Source organism: Brienomyrus brachyistius, chromosome 13 (assembly GCF_023856365.1).
Source record: "Brienomyrus brachyistius isolate T26 chromosome 13, BBRACH_0.4, whole genome shotgun sequence".
Classification (NCBI taxonomy): Eukaryota; Metazoa; Chordata; class Actinopteri; order Osteoglossiformes; family Mormyridae; genus Brienomyrus; species Brienomyrus brachyistius.
Genome location: NC_064545.1, coordinates 1,983,134 through 2,002,535, shown reverse-complemented (window position 1 = coordinate 2,002,535; position 19,402 = coordinate 1,983,134). Strand labels below are relative to the sequence as shown.

General features: G+C 45.8%; 1 protein-coding gene across 2 annotated transcripts in view; it reads left to right on the top strand.

The window, feature by feature from the left end:
• The first annotated feature begins 1,156 nt into the window (after positions 1-1,156).
• LOC125706243 (zinc finger homeobox protein 3-like) overlaps positions 1,157-19,402 on the top strand; it is a 125,356-nt gene continuing 107,110 nt past the window's right edge. For both annotated transcript variants that reach the window (XM_048972831.1, XM_048972830.1), the window contains exon 1: positions 1,157-1,558. The gene's annotated coding sequence lies outside the window, so the exon portion shown is untranslated. The remainder of the gene's footprint in view (positions 1,559-19,402) is intronic.

The following is a 19,402-nucleotide window of genomic DNA, read 5'->3' as shown; positions in this document are numbered from 1 at the left end:
GCCTGTAAGCTCTTTAGTTTACTCGCAGTGCACCGGTGTATCCTAAATCGTGCTCAATATCACAACATTAGTCCAGTTTTACTACTCTTGTAAATTTCCTTTACGTTGTTTGCATTTCACCGTGCGAGATGAGAAAATACGATTTGATGACCAATTTGATTGTAACATAAGAAAAAAGAAGACGCGCCGTTTTTTTTAACAACCCCACAAAACGGATGTTTTAATGGGTAGCCCGTACACCCATTTATTACAACCGCAAAAATGTATTTTATTGAATACTCTCTATCTGCATGTTCCGTCTTTAAACTTTTTATATTTACATTTTTAAAGTTATGTTTTGATTACAGCATGCAATCGGGTTCAAGGAATTCTTTAGACTTGAACTTCAAATGTATACATAAACTGGATAAACATATCTATTTTATCGTACTTTTATTAAGCAGATTCTTTAGAATATGTTTTGATATTCTGTATTCTTCGATGCATTGTGTGTAGGTAATTCATTGATAGGTCAGGGCAGAAGAATAGTAAAAATTCATATAAATATACTCCGGTAAAAGCGCATCTACAGATGCTATAAAACATCGTTTATACGTAAAACAAATACAGGCCTATGCACATAGCGTATATTTTGTTTAGATTTGCCAGCATGGTCCTTAGGTCGTTAGAGCATTTTCATATTCCAGCACAACGGAAAACATTATATCGGTTTGTTATGAATTATCAAATATTCTTATTTGCCACTTACAGTTATTATTAAAGTATTAAATTCTGTAGAAGACGGATGTGTAATATGAATTTTACATATTATATATGTATAAATAATTGTCATACAAATACATATAAATCAGTATAAACCATGCAAAAAAGAAAGAACGCAAAACATAACGAAATAGCGAATGATACCGCTTTGATTTCTTTTCACGGCTGTCATTTCATTCCAAAATGAGTAAACTTTTATTTTTGTTTTGCGATGAAACTCGGCTATTTTCCTTTCCGCTTTTCTTAATTTCCTATTTTCATATACAGATAATCACTTTTCTCTTTTTCTCTTTCTATCTACCCATCCATTCCCACCTCCCTCCCTCAATGGCTTTCTCCCTCCCTCCCCTCTTTCTCTCTCTCTTTCTCCCTCGCTCTCTCCTTTGCTGAATCTTATTGATCCAGAAGGTGGCTAATTAGCCCTTCCCGTCGTGCCTGTGTAATGAAGCACATGCGCACTGAATTAATCACAGCCATTTTTTGCAGGAAACTAATTAGCAGGAATAAAGATCCAAAGAGTTTTTTTCTTTTCAATCATCAGATCTCACTTTCACCTCTTCCTCTCTCCCTCTAACACAAGACACATCGCCTGCTTAGCATCCAAAATATTTTTATACAGCTAGCTTTTACAACTAGCCAATACTTCGTTTTTTACTCTCCGCAACAACAATGATCTTTCTTTTACCACCCTAAATGCAAACTGACCAAAAGGGACTCTGCCTTGATGGGATCTCTAGCCAAACCGTCTCTATACTGGATTAAAAAGCGAAGATCACAAAGCGGCTGCAAAAAAATTGTAAGTTTCAACTTTGCGTTTCTCCGTTTCTGCCTGCGATTATTTTTTTTCTGGTTTTTCTCAGTTTTATTACTACCAGAAGGTTTCAGCATTTTCCCTTCTCACTTCGAGGGCTGGCTATTGCCCAAGCCGTAGAAATAACGGGCAGTCGCGGTTTGTTTTCACGCCGGTTTGTTTTATTTGTCTTCCGTTTCTGCTCGTATCTTTACCTGTGTTTACATCTGGCTCCGTCCTCTCTCCCCTCATCACTGCTGGAAGCGAGACGGCGGCGACAGCGGCTCCTTTTGCGGCCAGCAAACCGCCGCCAGCCGCGGCTTTTTAAAAACCCCGATTCGTGCGCTATATCTGAAGCAGGAAGAGCAAAGGAGAATAAGATTGCAAGATGTCATATTTTAGTGGCGATCGCGGGAAGGGAAGGGTCGCGTCGAGCCGAGAGAGGGTAGCGGGGGCTCCTCAAGAGCGTCGCCTCGGAAGGGACTCTAGTCCAGCCGTGTGTCCGTCTCAGTGCGCCGAAATGGAAACATCTTTTGTCCGTACTTCTAGGAATCTATCACTTTGTCGTATTTTCTTATCTCCAGTTTTATCCAAAATCCCACATCTGCATGATCCCCGGTGCTTTGAGATCATTTCACTTCTTGAGTCGTTTCTTTCCACCCGCCTTCTGCGTTTGTCACTTCTACTTTTTTTTTCTTTCTCTTCCCTTCACTTTGTTCATCTTTTTCGTAATATTTTCAGGTCCTGTTTGGATATCGCGGAGTGTTGTTTAGGTCGATTCTCGGCGATTCCCTAACAGAGTCACATGTAAATCGATCGGCTTGTGTGTGTGTGAGTGTTTTGTGAGTGTGGAGCCTTTAAAGCTGGAGTCCCGAGTCTCCCTGACAAGAGCCGATCAGGAGCACTTCGGGGACGGGGAAGCGCTGAGCCCCGAGCCGCTAGTTGCGAGGGAAAGTCGGGAAGTGAATGCGGTTGAAGAAACTTTGACAAAGACGATAACCAGAATAGTTATTTGAATTATCAGGAAAAAGAAACAAGATGAGAACGATTAGTAAAAAATGCAGTATTAATAAAACGACGAAAAAGACGTATGATTCGATTATTACAATATTTGTAAATGTCAGGCAATTTTTATTCTGTTTATTACTGATTAAAGATGTTGGATACGACGTTTAAACGAATTGTTTATATATAGAGAAACTTGAGAATAATTGCCGTAAGGATAGAAAAATAAGAAAGCGCCTGACTACGGTAAAATTACTGGAGAGAAAAAAATGCCGGACGAGGAAAAAAAAAGAAAAATATGAAAGAAACACTGGAGGAAAGTAAGAGTGGTTGCAGTTTGCTGTAGTCGCAGAGATATAGACAAGAAGGGGGACGCGGTTGTAGTGAGAGTCTAGTCCCTCGGAGATACGGACTGATAGACACGAAAGAGCACAGACGTCTCCCATCGCACATAAACGCCAAGGCAAAGTTTCAAAATAAAGCCTAGATGAGACAGACTGAATAAAAGCACATTCGGAGAAGACGGAGAGCAGCATACATTTGAGACAAGCAGGAGAAGAAGAAGCATTTTGAGTGCTGAGGCAGGGATGTGCGAGGTCTGGGTAGAATAACAGAGGCAAGCTGAAAGGCTGGGGTCAGACGGCAAGAAATAGGGGAACAGGGGTCACTGAATGTAAGAGATAAAAAGAGAGTGAAGGGAAAACCCTCAATTAACAGCCTGGGGGAGAGAGTGAAAGATTGAGAGGATTGAGAAAGAGGCGAGGGTGGGGGTTGTGTTATAGGGTCACACAAAGCTGAGCATAGATAGTGGGGGTCAGGGAGTGAAAAATGACAAAAAATAAATCTATAGACGGTCAGCGAGAAAAGCAGTGGAAGGAAAGTGAGGCGTCCTGAGATGGAAGCGACTGATTCCCCGAAGGGTGAACTGCGGCTAGGCTTCTGAGGGGAAGGCAGGATGAGTCAAATCACAGTGAGATCTGGAGAAAAATACAGAGGGGGGGGGGGGGGGGGGGTCACTGAAACATGGGTGATGCTGGCCTCTCTGTTAGTCCTGTCTACCAGGGCCAAAGCAATTCACACACACCTCAGGGTGGAGGATATGACTGTCAGTGGATGGAACAGGAAGGCAGAATTTAAAAATATGTGAAAAACAGAGTCCATTCGAAGTCGTGGAATAAATGCTTGTAGTGTGTGCCCTTAACCCACAAGATCCCTGGAACATTTCATTTATATTTAGCTTTTTAGCAAACTCTAAAAGCATGGATAGTCGAAGGAGTATTCTTTTCTTTTTGTTTTTAATAAGAGTGTGCACACCACCTTTTCATTTTCCCCACCCCTCGTACCATCCCCCCCCCCCACACCCCCCCCCGGATCCAATCCACACGCGAGCATACCGAAAGCGGGAGACTGTGCAAGAGATGATTCTGGACTGTGTGTGTCTGCGCACATGCAGCGTCTCGAAGGCTGGGCGGCAATTAGAGGCATCACGCGGACCGGGGATGTGGTGCATCGTAGGTGCTCTGCTCTGGCCTCCATGCCTGCTCAGCTTGGCAGACAAAGAACGCCAAAGCGCTCAGTAAGCACCAAACTCTACCTGTGTTTACTCCCGGATTATAGGCCGTCCGAATCTGCCAACAGTCATTACAATGCCACAAAACACGTCTTTTTTTGTAACTTGGACAAAATGACGTATCGCCATTCAAACGGAGCGGTTTTGTGCGTAAATTTCCCAGTGCGCACAGTGTTAGAGGACACTGAGAGCCAAAGGTTGTTCACTCGTAGGCTTCTGGCTGTCCTATCGTACAGTATTTGGTTGCACCGTCAGAGAGGTACGTTGTGTATTTTCCATGATTGAGTGTTTCCTATCGGCATGCTCTGATTTGATATGAAAAATTGCTGTCATTAAAAAATGTTCTGCTTTTCAGAGATTAGCTGCCTGATGCAGTGTCGATCAAGGCCATTTTGAATGTTTATGTACCAGGATCAAACTGGTGAATTGGTATTGGATTTAGGGATGGGCGGGGCAAAGGGAAACCGGCTTTGCTGTCTGTCTAGTATTCAATAAAAGCAAAAAAGATCCCTAAACACATCTGCGACACCAGCCTGCTGCTATCTGTTCGGGGCAGCGTCTTCCGACTGGACTGCACATCCACAATACCGAGCAAGTCTGCATTTTTCGGGAGATACAAACCGTAATTACCACAGGATGTCCTGGGCGCTGGCGATTTTGTTCAGGTTTTGGCTTGTCAGGTCGCCCTAATCTTTCACAGGACGGAGGCTAAAGGCACAAAGGCCTTCATTTTTTATCCTCAGCAGGTCACCCACACAGTTATCTTTGCCTGTTTGCCACGGTCATTTCAGTGTCAATAATACATAAAATAGTTTTTGTCTTCTTATATTTTTATGGCTATTTTATGGCTCTACTAGTGGCTACAAAAATGCATTTTTTGAATAATTTCATGCGTTTTGCTGGTATTTAATATTTTAATCAATTTTTTTTTTTGCTTACACATTTTTCTGAGTTGTATTGCATGGCTTAAATAAATGTCTTCAGATTTAAGACAGTGGTGATACTTCTGGTGGTAATAAAACTTAACAAACATTAAAACTGTGTACCTTGCTTAGGGTCACAGGGAGAAGTAAGTGCTTTTTCCTGTGTGTATATTGGGATGGCAATAATGCTTTTTTTGTTTTCTATATGTCTTCACTACACAGCAGAAAGGCATTTCTGCAATGGTAGTTTAACGTTAGTAGAGCTGCAGTGAGAATTTCCTGAGAATGTTCCTTTGTATGGGAATGACATGTGGTCCAGTTTGGACAGGTCAGGCAGTGCAGCGGTTTGCTGGGAGTTCGGGGCGAGGCAGCTCGTGCCCCAGGCGGCCGTCGCTTCCCTGCGGCTCCCTTCGCTCCCACAGGGACCTTGCTCTCCCACAGACCTCCTTGCTCTGTCCCTGGCTGTGGCGGAGGCCCTTCGGCCCGTAATGAGCCATAAAGGGGGTCGCTGGGAGGCCCAGCTGACCTGGAACCGTAGCTGCAGTCAGTGCCTCATCCCGGGCATTCATAAGAGCGGTGTATCGCTCCTCTCCGCGCTCGCTTTCGTTGAAGGAGCCAGACACAGTGTCGGGTATTTCAGTGCATGGCTAAAAGTACGTTTCTGCAGCATGTTTATTGTGCAATCATAATTTTATTGCTGTTGCATACCATAGAAACACTAAACAGTGTCGTGCTGGCGAATGCTTATCAGTGAGTGTGGTAATGAGGGACGGAGCTCCGGAAGGTGGCTTTGCTTTTTTCGGTGCCTGTTTCCTGTCGTCTTCATTAATTACGCACTGCAGTCCTTTGTCTTTTATCCCCCCTTATATCTGTGATTTAGCCGACTCTCAGTGTCTCGGTTAAGGCTGGTGTTGAGGTGACGGGGGGGGGGGGGGGGGGGGGTGTCAAATTAAAGAAACCAGCGGAGGAGTAAAAAGGCCGGCGGGCGCGTTTTTCCGTGAGGCCCGCGTGTAAATTAGGTTAACAGGAGTGGAGTGTCCAGTTACACTTTACGCTTTTCAATATGCGCGTCGCTGTGGCTCGGACCGGTTATTCCAGTTAGGAAACGTAAGATAATCCCCAGTGCGTCACAGGCATCTGTGGGGCATCAGTGAGGTTTCTTTTGGGGGGGGGGGGCGCACTGAGGTGCGGCCTGTGCTGCCGCTGCAGCGTCCCATCCTGTCTCGTCCTCCTCTGTGTTTTGTGGTTGTCCTTGCTCCACCTCGCTCTCTTATCGCTGCCCCTGGGCGATCAAGCCTGGCGGGAGAGCTGCGGTTTACCGTCTCAGTCTGTTATCGCGCTAACGATCGCTTCGTCGCTGTGGCCGCGGAAGCATCAGTCTCTGTCCCTGTTTTGATTTAAATTTTTCCCGATGCAAGTGCGTTTGGCACATGCATGCAGACGCAGACACACACACACCGATGCCGTGTAGCTAAATGTGCTCTAATTATGTAAAATGAACTAAATATATTTTAGTCTGAATCCAGAAATGCACCCGTGCTATAATACGTGTGTTACAGATACTGACACCTATGCAGACAGTTTAATTCCTTAACTGCGTTTTTTGATGTGACCCTCCACCTTTGCCCCTTTTTTCATTGTGGGGATCTGCTTATTGTCAGATCTGCATATTTGAATTACTGATATGAAAAATAATAATTATTTCAATGGGGTTTTTTTCCTGCTAAAAATTTCTGTGAAATTTACTGTTGTGTGCTGTTTAACATTTTAGCCAATTTTATTATTTGTTATAAAAGGATTTAAAAATGTAGCAGTTTATACAGGCTTTAATTTAAATAAACTCATTTACGTAACATCGAAATATTAATGAAGAATATCATTTGCAGATATTTTTTAGGCGTCATATGGGAGAGATTAGACCCCATATCACACGTTTAAAACGAGCGGATTCACAGTTCTGCATTTAATGCGGTTTAGCTTGAACTGCATCGCTTTAATCGCATTACAATTCCTGCTGCTTCTGTCTGTAGGCTGCCAGGGATCCGGCGTGTTCTCCCCGGCCTAGCAGAGGCCTGTCGTTTGTGTGTTGGCGGTCGGGTCGGCCGGAAGCTTCCGGCGAGCGGCCCCCTCCCCAGGACACCCAAGCCAAGCCCCCCAGCCCCCGTGCTGTTGTCACAAAGGGCAGCATGCATTAAACATGGACCCCGGGTGCACCAGGTCGCCTTTCTTTCTTGGCCGCTGAGCTGTGGAACAATGCGTGAGGCCCCAACCATATGACGCCGACGCACTTTCTTCCTCCCCGGTCCTCCGTGGCCCCCGCTTCTCCCTCTGCCCTCTTTCCTGCTCGCGACAGGTGCGGCCTTAATCTCGCTAGGTCTGCCTGCTGCCGAAGGTGGCAGGACACCGGCACACATTCCCAGCCTGTGCTTTGTGATGGTCACCGCAAAGCATGGTGTGTGTGTGTGTGTGTGTGTGGGTTATGTATATATTGCATTGTGGGGACCATTTTTTTCAGTTCCACCAAGGGGCAACTCAATTTTATTTACTGCAATCAAGAAACAAAAAAATGCCAAACGTCTCATATTTTGATTGGTTACTTTAAGGTTAGGGATGGGTAAGGGTTGAGGTTGTCATTATTGGGAATAGAGATTTGCCAATAGAAATGAGTGGACAGTCTCCACGAAGATATTTTTGTATTGCACAAAATGCAAAATTTACTGATTTGTAAATGAAATATGGGAAAAGCAAAGCACTGGCATATGGAGGAAGTATTAAGTAAGTACAGGATATTAAAGGGGCACCTGGCCATACTATCTTGTTTTATGCTGGTTACGGCCGGTTTAGTCTTTATTAGTGGATAATAGTGGATCGCAGCTGTAAACGGCATGAATGAAGCCATTTTATAAGGGAAACAAGCGGTGATATGAGGCCCAGATGGGTCCTGGACGAGGCCCAGAACCAGCCATTGTGTCCTGGAATGTGCTGTAGGTGTCAGGATCTCCTTCAGTGTTTCCTTGGCGCAAATGGAAGCAGCCTTCTTACGGAAGGCAGCGCTGTGCATGTGAGTCTGTGTGTGTCTGGTCGCCGGGTGAGCTGCTAGCCTGCAGAATGGGCCTGTGGTACGGGGGGAGGGGGGGTCTCCCTTTCCCTCCCTCCCCGCAGACAGCTGGTCTCCTCACGGCCTTTGCACTCTGTCCCTCCACCGTGCAGGACATGCCACCAGCCACTGTGGGTGTCAGTCACCAATAACTCCTCATGTTTGTAATTAAAGTCTTGATGCCGCTTTGCTGATCATTTTTAAGTTGTTTTTTTTTTTTTTTCCTTTTTCTTTTTTTTTTAATAGGTCACAAATGTTTGCATTTATACATCATTTATTTTTGGAGTAAAATCTCTTGTTTTAACGCTTTTGTTTTTGGGCATATTACATGAAGATGCTTATAGATGAACCACTGTCGGGGAATTCTGTAAATCTAATTCTATCCGTTTGAATTTTTTTTCCCCGAGCAACAAAGTACAGAAAAACAATTATTATGAACACGAAAATGCGTGTGGTTGCCGACTGCCATTGAAAGGGGGACCTTGGGGTGGGGGCTGCCTGGGACAGACTCAGGCCCTGTAAACCAGGGCAGAAGGCCTAGCCACTCCTGTGCGCGTGTGTGTGTGTTGGTTAGTCGGTCTGTCAGTCTGTCTGGCAGAGGACACCCCTCTTTGTTTCCTTGCCGCTATATCTGTGCGTCTCCTGCAGCTTGTCTGAACGTGGCTGAGCCAGCAAATCACCACCGCGGCCCTGTTGTGTGCGGGTTCTGTGCTGATAATATAACCTGTTATACACCTACCAGGGTAACCTGCACATATTTAGCAAACGTTATAGCAGCTAAATTGTATCTGATGATCTTTCTGCTGAATCACTAATATTTAATTGTTTTGTGTTCTCCTGATTTTTTATTTTATTTTGTCCCCCTCACCCCCCCTCCCGGTCACTGCGTCTTCACCTGCCAGACATTATAATTAAGAAGGAAACCCTGTTCGTCCACATGCCGTGTAACTCTGGCTCTGTTAGACTGGAGGGGAGCAGGGCTGTGTTGATTGGCGTCTGGCTGTCTGGAGTCCCGCTGGAGGTTTCTGATTGGCCACTGTCCCAGCTCCCTCTCAGGTGTAACCTGTTAATACCAGGTGTCCTGCAGGCCATAAACATCACCACAGCCTTCAATTAAATCCTCAGCGCCTGTCAGCTGCATGACAGCGCCTGTCCTTATGCAGGGCGCCTCTCACACCTTGGACAGCTACCTAAACATACATTGTTCACTTTTAGTAAACAATGTATTTATTCATTTAGTTACTAAATGAGTCTGTCGTGTGGTGGTGGTGGGGGGGGGGGGGGATATACCCTGCCAGGCTCCGGATGTTTGCGTGTCCCTCCATGCTGCCACCTCACCCGCGTCACGTCAGCACAACCGTAACTCTCAGTTCCGATTCCATTTTCACCGGGATTTATCGCTTTGATGACTGCAGCGGTTTTTTTTTTTTCTCTCCCTCCCCCCGGCAATTTTAAACCAATTTAGTGGCATTTGGCTCAGTAGCAAAGGTTAAAACTGTTGATTCATTCACTGTAAGCGGAACATGGACATTTCACATTTAAACATGATTTGTGGACCTCCGTGATTGGTTGCTCACTCGCCGGCCCGTGCCAAAATCAGCAAGCTTCAGCTGGAAATTGAATAAAGATTTTGGGTGGCTCGTTCATGACTGATTTCCGCAAGTATTACGTTTATGAATATTCTCCAAGAAGTAATAAATTAGCCAAATGTAATGATACAAATGGTGTAATACAAACAGCTGATTATACAAGTGCTTGAGTGTCTGTCTTAAATTAGCTCGCTGCTTTTGCACTTGTGGATTGCAGTTACTGCATACAATATCATCACCATGTGAAGTGAGGCTTCCAGGGCAACTCAGGGCATATTTGGGTTATTGAGATCCCCAAACCGTCTAAAGAGAAACAAATTAATGAACCATAATATGCAGCCTAGTTATAATATTAGTATTACAGTGACATTTTGCTTGTTAACCAATACCTGAGCCGGTGTAGAATCGCATCGTCCTCTAACAGCAAACCTGATGAAGTGGGGGGCGTTTGCCCCCCCCTTCCGCCAAGAACCTGTGCTCCCTCCCAGTGTGTAACTTAAGATCCCACTGGAGAAATTGGTTTAATCATCTGTGGTTGCTGGAAATGTGAAGTTGCACACACTGTCCCAGTGCTGATGCAGAAATATGCCACTGGGATAGCTGGGATTTATCTGTTTGACCGATCAGTGCAGGTCAGCGATTGCACCCATGCCCCCGTCGGAATGCTACCGCAGGCACACTGCGACATTCCACGCTGACATGCGTGGGGCGTGTTTCTGCTCGGCGTGTCCCTGCTGGGAGCCAGGCCGAAGTCTGGCCGGGCGCCTCGAACCATCGGCTGCGGGGTTAACTTCCATCACTTCCTTCCTCTGTTCATCTCTACTTTTAGCGATCGCTTTTGTCATATTAATTCTGTGGGGCCTGAGGAAGGGGAGAATGTATAAGAATTTCCCAGGGAGAACAAGGATATCCCGGGGGTGTTTTAACTGCAGAGGATTTAAGGAAATGCAGTAAATTAAGAAGATGCATCATTTATGCAGTCTGTATGTATAAGGAAGAGACAGGAAGGAGCTGACTTGTGCTGTAAGCAGGTGCAAAATGCACCATCATCAGTTCTAAAAATGGACGACCCTGCTGGCGCGTGTGTGCAGCTCCCCCGCTTCCTCCGTGGGCTTGTGACTCACATCTGTGTTCATTTGCTATAATCCCCCCGTACCCCTGATCCCTGCCCTTCCCCGGGCCAGGGTCTGGGGGCCTCTGCACACGCAGGAAGCGAGGTGGGCCCGTTCCCGCATCAGCGGGGGTCCCCGGGGTCACTCCCCTCCCCGGGGGCCGAGCCGGGTCCGATGTTACTGATGAGCGTGGCTTGTGTCGGCTTATCGCTTGCTTGTCAGCACATTTACATGCAAATGCAAATTAGCAGTTGTCTGGTTAATTACAGCAGGCCTATTGTAGCACTGCCAGCTTTCCTGACACGCTGTGGACTCTCCCAGCTCGCTGGTTTGTTTGCCTTTTCTTATTAACTTCCCTTTGACCCTGCTCTCTGTTAGCATATGCTGTTTTTTCTTTTTGCATAATCTCTTCCCCGTTACTCTGCGTGTGTGTGTGTGTGTGAGAGAGAGAGAGAGATGCAGGAGATTAAAGGCAGCATTCAGCCCAGTTCTGTGTGTTTCTGTAAGTGAGTATTTCTATGTTTATGTGTGTGTGTGTTTGTTTTTTTTCTGTGCAAGTGTTTGTGCATCTTTTTGTGTATGTGTATATTCCTGTGTGTGCTTCTGTGTGTGTGTGTATGTTTCTGTGTGTGTGTGTGTGTGTGTGTGTGTGTGTGTATGTTTCTGTGTGTGTGTGTGTGTGTGTGTGTGTGTGTGTGTGTGTGTGTGTGTTTGTGGCCTTTTCTTACCTGCCTGCTCCTTCCCCTGCTTCTCGTCCCCCTTTGTGCTGCCGTCTCCGGTCAGAGACAGGCAGGCAGTTCGCTTCCAGCCTCCTGCAACGAATGCTAAATTAATTGCTCTGTGAGTGTTAAAAAATGCATTTAGGTCACATTTTAATTTTATGCAAATTTATGAGCAGACAGAGGCAAATATTAACAGTAGAGCCACAGGCAGCCATTATCTCTCTTAACTGACAAATGCTGCGGTTTCCAGCGCCCGGAGGCCGCAGCCACCCTGCCGTCCCCAGACGGCGTCACACCGGGCCCAGCGGCAGCCAGGCCTGCTGCGACCGCCACCTGACACCCAGGATGAGCCCGGTCGCTCCTGCCGGCTGCAGGCCTCGTACCTGTTGCGGGGGTAGCCCACCTTCCCAGGCCGTGTGTTCCCGCGGTGCAGCTTTTCTCTGCTCCTGAAACAGCAGTACATGTCTGTGTGCAGCGACAGCTCTGCCTCCGTTTAGCACCGATTTCCAGCATGAGACCGTATTACCTTCATGACTGTATGCTCTGTGTTTCTCATGTGTGAAATTTGAATAATAAAGGTACATTTGTTAATTGTTGAAATAAAGTTGAGGTGTCTTCACAGAATGCACAGCATCCCTTTTGAACATTTAATTTATTTAGTGGGGACATTTATCCAAAGATGTATGTTGTTTTTTTTGGTGAAAAGCAGACAGACCCTGGAGCGATTTGGTGGTGATTATTGGGCCAACGCCATAATCACTCTTCCAGGCCTGGGATTTGAACCTGACACTAACCGGTTGCAGGCGTAGTGTCCTGACCTGCTGAACCACACAGCCACCCTCTCCCCATAAACATAAATGTAGAGAAGCTGACAAAGATGGTTAAATACATTCCAAACATCTACTCTCAATAGTATATGGGTTTATGCCCATACTCAGAAAGGTGTGGGTTTAAACCCTTAACCCTAATCCGTAGCTGAGGTTCCTCACCCGGCCTGATTGTGGAAGGGTCGCAAAACACATTTTGTGAAGTTTGTCTGCTTGTTTATTAACTGGTTACCTGGTGCCCTAATTTGTGCAGAGATCAAATTTCCATAGAGCTGTTCTCACTTCTGCGGTTTGTGCTATGCAAATGAGAGTTAGGTACTTTGTACCAAGGGCCCTGGGGTCAGGCAGCGGCCATCCTGAGGGTCTGTACTAGCTGTTTAGGTGGTCAGCAGAATTCGAGGATGAGCATTGTTGGCTGAGTGTTGCCCTATGAGTAACCGTGGTGCTATAAGTTGTTAACAGTAATGCAATTATGATAATAAAACAGCCTTTTCAGTGCAAGCCAGGAGATATGTTTGGAATTCTGCTTTCACTGGTGTTGGCATGTTTTGAAAGCTGACCTTTCATATAGCATCGCTGGATAATTTACTTTCAGGTCCGATTCTGTTTGTAGCGGAGACGTGCGGGTTCGCTTCCGGCGGTCGAGCCTAATTAGCCTCCGCTCCGCCACTGACGAGTCACCTCTGCTGCATGGTGTCGTCTTGGAGGCCTGTTGCTTCTGGGAAGCCCCTCCGATATACAGCCAGGGAATAAGTGAGCGTGTCTCTGTGCCTCGGCCAGCTAGCGAACCAGCTGTGTGCCTCCGTCACTCAGAGGCAGAGCGGGAGCTGGTCTGCATGAGAGCGACCCAGCCGCACGCCCCCCCTTTGTTCTCTCTGCCATGTTATGTACCCCTCGCGTGTAGACCCACACCTGTCTGCTGCTGTTAGAGGAGGGAGTGCTCCAGGGGGGTTGGGGGTCAGTGTCTGCAATCCCCGTTTGAAAGCAGCTGCTCTCTGCTGTTCCTTAGCCCCTCCCACCCTGCCAGCTTGATAGCAGCAAAAAATACGAGCCCTCCCCCAGACCCCTGTCCTGGGAAAGGGCAACAGGTCACATTGCTCCACACACACCAGAGTACACTTGGATATCCATGTGGATGCGAACACCATGGAAAGTCTTTCCCAGACTCACTGTGTGTCTTTTTTAGCCATTTCAAAACATTTTGTCACTTCCTCTTTTTCTGCTAGCGCTCTCATCCTGCTTCCTAAATAGTTTGATCCTCTTTTTCTAGCTCTGCAGTCCTCTTTACACACTCTCTCTCCCTCCTAGTCACTACAATTTGTGTGTTTTTGTAATTATTACATTGTGGGGACCAGATTTCCCCACAATGTGATAAAAATCATATACTTTTCTGGGGAACCTTTTCTGGTCAAATAAAAATCTGTGAATGCAAAGAAAATGAAAATGAAATGAAAGAAAATGAAAATGTCAAAAGTCTTGTATTTTGTTTGGTTACTTATGGTTAAGGTTAGGGCTGGGAACGTGTTACGGTTGTCATGGTTGGGGTTAGGGTTATGGCCATAGAAATCAATGGATGGTCCCTACACAGATAAGGACACAAACCTGTGTGTGTCTGCGCATGCATGCGCAAGGGGGGCTTTCAGGCTTTAATCCTGCCTCAGTCTATCAGGAATGCAAACGTGTGCGAGGGAGGAGGGGCAGGGGGCTCACACCATCATGGTGGGGTAACCCAGGTGGACATGCTTCTGTCCCCGGACTGGCTGGACCCCACCCTGCAAGCCTCCTACACCCTCTCCCTTTTGCAGATGGTCAGGAGCCTAAAGGACCTCATTTGACTGCTAGGCCTCCTTTCACTCTTTTGGTCACTGTTTGTTTTCCCTGGGTTTAGAAACCTCGTCTTTTCATAATGCATTAATGGCAGTTATGTTTGAATGTGAGATGCAACAATTCATGCCTGTATACATCAGTTTAAACGTGCAGTTGAGTCTGGTAGAGGGAAGGATATTTCATGTGACACTGGCATTAAAGTTTTGCTATAAGAATTTTACAGTGCAGGGCATTAGACAGAAAAGCACATGGTTACTTCGTTATGAATAGGAGCTCTTGGGAAGGCTGGACTGGCAGCCCAAACATGGCAATTGAGTTATTGATCTCCACAGTCCTGGTTGTCTTCCTGCATAATGCCAGGCAGCAGAAAGTGATTAATAATAGTGATTTGTTTTTTAAAAAAATTGTCTGTAATGTTTCATTAGAAGGGCCGTATCAGCCTTTGAGTGTGTCTCCGTTACAGCTTGCCTTTGTTTACCTTCAGGCTTTTTTTTCTGGTCTGCAGTGCAATAAAAGTTTTGCATGGTGCAGGGTGGCAATAATAAAAGCAAAAAAAATGCCAGGTGCTTTGTGTCTGGATAGTTTGGTTGATTAGCATGTGGTTCTTCTGCTCTTGTGTGACTCTGAAGGCGTTTCTAAGGACACATGGTGCTAAAGAGCGTGTGTCCCCCATCCAAGGGATATCCCATAATGAACAGAGGGAAAACGGACAGCGGGGGATCAGCCGTAGGACACTCCCCCTGCTGCTGCGGCCCCCCTGGCCTCCTTGTAGGAACCACAACGCCGGCCATTGTCATCAAAGCTGCGATTAATCATTACATTTGTGCGAGGGAGGGGCTTTTCTCACCATGGTGACTGGAATGATTCGCTCTGCTTTGCATATCAACAGAAAAGTTTGCAGGGAGCGAGTTGGGAGCATCAGGCTTGGGCTGGGCGAGGCTGATCCGCCGGCGAGGGGGATGCTGGAACAGGCCTTACCCTGCTCCCCGACCGTCTGCCGGCACTCAGCACCCCCTCCTTTACTGGACCGCCGAACAAAGGGGGTCATCGAATGGCTCTGAAGGGCTGTTTGTACTTGAAAAGAATCAGAACAAAAAGTTTGGGTCAATTTACAACTGGTTAAAGAACACAGCTATTTACTTAAGGGTTCACATTTTTTTTTATTACTGTCGTTACTCATTTCTTTATTACAATATCACGAGTGAAAAGACCCCCATTTTCATCCGGCAGAGTACGTCCTGTTCGATTTTTCAATGGCCAAGCTGTTATTTTATCGATGGAGTGTGTATCCACGCCATATTTATGAAATCCCCTCATTTGCTGCTGAAAGCCTGAAATACAGGGACATACGTTAATCCTGAAAGCATCCTGGAGCGAGCGCATCCTTATCCAGGCCCTGCGAGCGCTCGTTCAGCAAAGTGTCGTTCTGAGGACACACCCGCCACTTCAGTGCCAGATCTGGAGTGTTGAGAGTGGCCATCAGGCTCGTTAGCGTCGATACGGCTGGGGCCGTTTGTCATGACGGAGCCCCGGAGAACGGCAGAATGCTTACGGACAGGTTGTAAAACTCGAGCGTGGATGCGCGTGCACGCTCGCATGCTCATGCGCGTTTATAAACTGTTTAGATTTACTGTGCCAGCTTGTTTATTGGATGTATTAAAAGTAGGGTTTTCTAAATGGTTTCAAAGGAATTGCTTTTCTATGGTGCAGAATAAGATCTTGATATGGAAATGAAGTTGTTTTGATATTCAATGAGAAATTAAGTTAGCTAATTATAGTTGCTATTAGAATCCTGAGCAAGACAGTCAAATGTTTCCCATTATAGTCATATCTTTGAACTTCAAACTAATTGCCTGAGCCAAATCACCCAAAAACAAGAGAAAGGATTCCTCAGGGAGGCGCAGGAAATGCGAACCATGTCCGGAGAATGCGGCGGGACACGTGGGACGGTCTGGAAGGAAACACCGCAGCAGCTGATGTAGAACAACAGTAGTATTTATTTCTTTTTGTTTATTTCTTTATTTATGGTCTATAAATAGAATATTAACTTTCCCCGCTAATTGGAGAACGGTCCAGCTGTGGTGATTGACAGTCGGGAATGAACTTCTGCCACAGTTTAGCGGAAGATGGGATCCTTGCCTGATGACCACTGGAAGCGTCTTCTTCATGGCCTGGTAGCAGTTGTGTGCCTTTGCATAAAGGTGGGGCATGATCTTCATTGGTGCAGTTAAACTTCTACTCATATTAATGTCTTATGACAGATTTGTTTCATTTATAGGTCTATAAATCTCGTATATTCATACGTATACAAATTCTGTCAGTTCTGTGATCCAGATTTTTCCAGGCGTTCATAAATTCTGTTAGTGTTAAAACAAAAAAAAGCACAGACACCTTACTGTTTGGTTAACTATTAATCAAATCAGCACTTTCCTCCTGACGGTGTTTTCTGCAGAGGAAGAATAAAATAAAATAGAAACAGAGTCACTCTGAGAACAGAGAGCCTCTTATAGAAATGTCAAGGCTACTGTGGGAATGAAGTCAAGAAAAGCAACTTCAGGTGTTTACTTTGTCACAGTTAATTGTTTTACTTCTGCTAAAGAGGTTTTTATTCGAATACTTGCACAACCCATTAGGAATTTCCAAAAAGATGACTGTGCTCTGCGGTCCAAAAGCTATAGAGGAGGCTCAGTGAGATGGAGGTGAATCGATGGAAATTCTCCACCCTGCAAGCAGAATGGGGACCAGCGTGACTGAATCTTTAAATTTATGCTCGAGCTGCCGGTAGAAATAGCATTTAGTCCTGCTTTGCATTGTCTCCGTCGAGAACGTTGAAGCAGAAGGGCAGCTCAATGTTATCTTTTATCCTACATCAGCAGCAGAAGGAGAGATCTGAACAGGTCACATTCTGTGATATACTTCACTCCCCCCCCCCCCCCCACCCTGTAAGCGCCACACCCAGCGCTACCTGACTTCTCAGCTCCCAGGGCGGCTGTTATCTCTGCTGCTCGAGGGGCGCTGTGCACAAACATCAGGCCTGCTGGGGATATCGATTTTTGTCATGTAGTGAAAACTTTTTCTCATCTCTTTTGCGCCCTTTAGATAATATTTTTAATTGTAAAGTCACACCCTCCCCAGTGCATGGACTTATGTTTGCCCATAATTTATAGCTGTTGGATCCTTGATCAATTGATAGCAGGGAATCCTTTGGTAAATAGAGTTTTAGACACATTGCCAATAGACCCCGGTTATTGATTGGAGTGTAAATTTAAAAACTTAATCAGGTCCTGAGATAAATCTTATCTCCGCCCCTGGCAAATTACAGGGCTGGCTCTGAGTCAGGGTACGTGGGTCAGCTGTGAAGGAGCACTGACCTTTCTGACTAGCATGATACCTCGCTCCTCTTCGATCTGCCTGCATCGAGGGCATCTCCTCCCATCTGGCTTATTCTACACAAAAGTCATCTCCTGCTCCTCCTGGCTTACTCGACACTAAAGGCATGTCCTGCTCCTCCTGGCATACTCTACACTATAGGCATCTCCTGCTCCTCCTGGCTTACTCAACACTAAAGGCATGTCCTGCTCCTCCTGGTTTACTCTACACTAAAGGCATGTCCTGCTCCTCCTGGCTTACTATACACTAAAGGAATGCCCTGCTCCTCCTGGCTTACTCTACACTAAAAGCATGTCCTGCTCCTCCTGGCTTACTCTACACTAAAGGCATGTCCTGCTCCTCCTGGCTTACTCTACACTAGAGACATCTCCTACTTCTCTTGGGTTAGTCTACACTGAAGCCATCTCCTCCTACTTCTCTTGGGTTAGTCTACACTGAAAATATCCTCTCCCTGCTCTACCTGGTTTAGTCTGTCCATGCTCTCTTGGTCTTTAAAAAAACACACATAAATGTTTCTAGATTTTTGACATGTGACCAGCCTACTGGAAATATTGCTTAGGAAGGTCAGACACTTTAAACGTACTTTAAATGTACTCTGTAGTTACATGTGGTTAAGCCAAAATGAAATCTCAGAGCTTCATGGAATAGCAAACGCAACTTCAACCACTCAAAAGTACAGAGGGTTTTTAATTTCTTTGGGCTGCATGCGCACACACTGCATACTGCTGTATTTTAACTAAGCAGGTAAACATTTCACTGAAGGGGGATAAAATGAGCTTGGAGGCATTTGTAAGATATACCCTTAAGCGTTTACCTCTTTATTTACATTCAGGAAAGAGCGTCTCTCACAGAGTGCAGGGGGAGCAATGAAATGAAAACCTGTAGCACACCTGTCATCTGGAGATTCCTGATGTGAATGTTAAGCAGGAACGCTGCCAGTCAAGAGAACGCCCTCCCACATCTCATTGTGCTGTTCTCAGTCACAGCACTAAGGACGCATCTCCAAAGAACGATTCTTGTTCTGTGGTGAAAGGTGATGGAGATTTTTCTCTTTACACAAAACCACCTGGATGACCAGTTCGCAACTTCGTCTGTTGCATTTGAATGGTGTGATCCGCGTTAAAGTTTCCAGGATGTATCTGACTGTTGTATTGTGCATTTTACAAGTGCTTTGCAGTGAATTGCTGTCATTACTCATGTGTTTATCTGATGTGCATGTTTGTTTTAAATGTTTGTTTAAAAAAGAACAGTGCAGTTTGTTTTGTTGTTTTGAACTGAAATGTTTGCCAGAATTCTCAGGAATGGCTACACTCCATGTTTTACTGAGTCATTTCTCGCAGTGATTAAAATGTGAATTTCCCAGTGATTAGTGCAAGCATTAGCTCTCTCCTTGGGATTATGCTAGCTTCATTATCTCTGCGATTATGTTCCTGAAAATTCAGGAGCCAGCGGGATTACGTTAAACCAGCAAGGCCTCAGCCTCACACTGGGATGTGGTGGGGATGGTTTTAGCTCGTCAGTGTGAATTCAGTGACACTGCACACTGGCTTGGGGGTTTAGGGCTAGGGGTGTGGGGACAACTTGTCGAGGCCATGGCCATCAAAGGGAACAGTTAAGCACAAGAGTCAGCAGCCACAGGCCCAGAGCAGCGGAGGATCTGTCCTGGTACCGGCTGGTAATGGAGACTGTTTGTTAAGCCCACGAAAGACTCGTTTAGTTAGTAAATATGCGCAGAGAGCCCTCCCCGATAAACTGCCTTTTCCCTCTCTAATACCCCACATCCAAAAT